The sequence below is a fragment of the Tupaia chinensis genome, unplaced genomic scaffold (genome assembly GCF_000334495.1).
Source record: "Tupaia chinensis unplaced genomic scaffold, TupChi_1.0 Scaffold000401_1, whole genome shotgun sequence".
In the NCBI taxonomy this organism is placed as follows: domain Eukaryota; kingdom Metazoa; phylum Chordata; class Mammalia; order Scandentia; family Tupaiidae; genus Tupaia; species Tupaia belangeri.
The window spans coordinates 42,174-45,982 of NW_006159903.1; the positions used below are offsets into that span (position 1 = coordinate 42,174).

The 3,809-nt window shown below is 41.3% G+C and overlaps 1 pseudogene; it reads left to right on the forward strand.

Annotated features, from left to right (window-relative positions):
* The first annotated feature begins 399 nt into the window (after positions 1-399).
* The window catches only part of LOC102485338 (28S ribosomal protein S31, mitochondrial-like), a 3,781-nt pseudogene continuing 371 nt past the window's right edge, over positions 400-3,809 (forward strand).

Below are 3,809 nucleotides of genomic sequence, written 5' to 3' on the forward strand. Positions count from 1 at the left end.
TACAGGCATAGAGGTAGAGAGAGACAAAGACAGATACAGAGGCAGGAAGTCTGAAAGGGGTCTTCCTACCATGCGAGTTTTGTATGCTGGAGGCTGAATTATCAGTGGGAACTCTTCATTTGTCCGTTTGTTTCCCCCAAAATGGTTAGATCACAGGAGCCATGGAGCTGTCTCTTGAAGAAGATAAAACATGTCTAATCTCAATAGAGATGTACTTTAAGTAACAAATATACAATGGGTTTTAAAGATTTTGTGATTTTGGGATTTCTATAATCTTTATACTGAATGATGGAAGTACTTAGTTTGAATAAAACAACTAAATTTTTCTAAACTTCAGGGTCCTTATGGTGCCAGACTTGGTCATTGCAAGGTGTACTCACCACACACACAATTGAGAGTATGACCAAGGCAGGAGTTCTATGTCTTGTGACTGTCACATATCCTTATGGCTTCCCTCACTCCTTTACTACTTCTGACATAAGGTGAGGATGCAGTCATGTCACTCCCTGCCCCTTGAAGTTATGTTGAAGACCTACTACTCATAACTGAGGCCATAGAAATACTCTCAAGAGGAGAATGGAGGAGAGTTGAGGAGAAGAAATTGCAGCATGGCCATTCCCAGTAGGTGGGGGGGGGGAGATTTCTTGCTTCCTGTCTCTCTCTCTCTTTCTGTATCTCTGGCAAGTGCACATGCCCTATAGCAAAAATTTTTCTCTAATAAAAGAAAAATGGGTCCTAATACAGTTCAAGATAAAGCCAAGGAAACTCTCTAAGTACTGAAATGTTCTCTTCTCATTTCCTTATTTGGTATCTGAAACTCTGGTTGTCTCAGTTTCCCAATAAGAAATCTAATTGTTGGCTTCCAGATTATATAGACTAATTTACAAGGATATAGATAAGTGTAGAAGAGGAATCAGGGTTCCTGACATCAGTATGGGGCTGGAGAGTGATGCAGAGCAATGCATCTGGTTTGAAAAGTAACACCTTGGGGAACCAGCAGTTAGCGTAATGGCTATGTCGCTGGACTCCCACGTAGTTGACCGCAGTTCGAGTCCCGGACCCGTTGGCTTAAAACTCACCCTGGGCACGTGTGTGTGCGTGCCCAAGATCCCAAGAGGAGAATGGAGGAGAAGGGATTGTGGCGTGACCATCCCCCTGGGGGGTGATTTCTGACTTTCTGTCTCTTTGTTTCTCTCTGTCTGGCGAGCGCACGCACCCTATAGTGAAAAACTCTCCCAAAAAAAAAAAAAAAAAAAAACGTAAAAAGTAACACCTTGGATCTTGGAATAAGGAATCCAGGTCTTGAGTAACTTCAGATGTGATTTACAATTTTAAATACAATACCAAGTCTTGGGATGGAACTTCCTGGAGGCCAATAAAGACAAAAAACTAAAGAGGGAGAAAAATCCTTAAATTTAATTTGGTATATTAAAATTTCACGAAGAAAATTAAAAAGTACAAAGGAATGCCCAATATTCACCACTTGGTAGATAAATTTACTTAGAAAAAAATTGCACAAGCAGGGCAATCTCAGTATGAACTTATACCAAGTATATTTAAGTTCCTTAAAGAAATAAAGAACCTTTTTTATTCAGGGTGTTTCTTGGCAATGTTACGTAGAGTCTCAGTGTTCCTACCTCTTTGCCTGCTTTCCCACCAGACCTTGTCTTGTGGAAGCCCAGAGGCAATGCCTACAGTCATGCTACTGGCTGCTTGGCACGGAGCAGTCAGGACAAAAAATAATATCTAAATGTATTTTGGCACCAACAGTGTTATCTACAGCAAGAAAGATGAGCAGTCTGTTCCAACCGATTAGATTTCCAAAAAGACTTCAGAGAGTCAAGACAATGTCAAAGCGCTGGGGACCAGCCTCGGCGGGGGTGGGTTGGCTCGACGGAGGCAACACTGGAAAGGAAGGAAGACTAAGGCCTTGTGCCTTTTCATGCACGTCCTCAGCCAGACACTCCTCTAAGATCGCTCTCTGAGGAGTGACAACTCTTAGGAATCACTGTGCCTTTTTATTGAAAATGCGATACATGCAAGTAAATGGGAGAGGGGCTACATGTACTAATTATCAATTCATAAAGTTTTAACAATAGAAACCATTCAGGGTTTGATTAAGGGCAGGTCTATTAATCATCGATACAGTTCAACAATTGTTTGATTGATGAAAGCAGGTTCCTGGTAACTTCAAGCAGTGCAGTTTCAGGAAACAATTTTAGCAAGCAGAGTTAACTATCAGCCGATGTTCAGCAGCAGCCGTCTTATAATTACTAAAAGAAAATCTCAAGCATAGATATTAGTTCTTATGGATTTTCATAAAGAATGATACTTATATAATTCTACAGGGATCTAAAACTTAAAGAATCTTAATATATTTACCTATCCTGAAGGGGTGGAGTTAGTGTTCACTTGATGAGGGCAGGTATACAGCCTTTTCAACTGGTGGTGAAGTGACTAATAAATTAATGAAAAACTTTAAAATGGGTTTATAATGTTGTGAATACACTTGCGTAGCCTATGGCACCACTGTTATGTATTTTGTTAAAACATTAGTTACCATGGGGTGAGAGCGTTGTGGGCCAGTTTCGGCCTAGTCCTATTGTATGTAAAAAGGTTATTTATATTAAATGTGTCTTTAAGCGCCTTCCAAAGATCAAAAAGAACTTTAGCACACCCTTTATTGTGCCCAATGAAGCATTGTAATTAACAGTAAGTGGTCAGGGTAAAGGGGAGCAGTCGGGGGACTTTTCGGGAAATCTTACCACACACTCAAGATGTATGAGGGAGCTATGTAATTCTTTTGTAGTAGTAAATCGGGGAGTCAGAGGGGGCGTCACTTCCCAGGAAGGCTATCACAGTCCTGGAGCAAATAGCAAGCAGCCTTGCCGACATGCTAAGTGACCCAAGCTTGTTCCAAGGTCGGGAGGCATACAGTCACGCCTTACAAACTTACTGATCCGACCGGAAGCGATGCTCAAAGGTCAAAGGGCTCAGACAGGTCCTGGAGCCCCACCGGGTTGGACTCTTCTATCAAAGAAAATACAAAAAAACTTGTTAGATATTATTAAGAGCATGAAATTTGAATTAAGTACTGTAAATGTACAAACAACAAAGCCACCTAACAGAAGACCACTTGCAAATTTGGAGGTTACAATTGGCAGGCTTAAGAAAACTACAGAAGATACACCAAAGAAGTGAAAGGAGCAGCTCAGTCCTGAGTTGGTGGCAGCTCCATCTGCTGTGGCAGAATCCCTCCCTTTCAACAAGCAGAGGACCAAATCAGAACTGCTTAGGCAACTCGAGCAGCATGAGAAAGACATGAGGGCACAGGTAGATGGAAAGAGACCTAAAATTAGTGTCAGCAACATAATATCAGATATGAAAGTTGCCAGATCTGTTACAGCTAGAGTTAGTTCAGATTCCATTTGATGAAGGATTGGACAGTGACTTTGGCCAGGAGAGAATGGCTGATCTTAGAAAACATCTTAGAAGAAATATATTCAAGGGGAAGAGACTTAATATTTTTGACACTAAGGCAGTTACTGAAGAAGCACCTGAACCAGAGACATCGCCTTCACTTTGGGATGTGGAATTTGCTAAGCGGGTTTCCAGAGTCAATGAACTTCTTATTCCAAGTGGATTTGAAGATATGATCCAGTGAACAAAAGAAGGGAAGTTGTGGGAGTTCCCAATTACCAATGAAGCAGGTTTTGATGATGATCGTTCAGAATTTTTTTTTTTTGAGAGGGTTTTGCTATAGGGCGTGTGTGCTCGCCAGAGACAGAGAGAGACAGAGAGACAGAAAT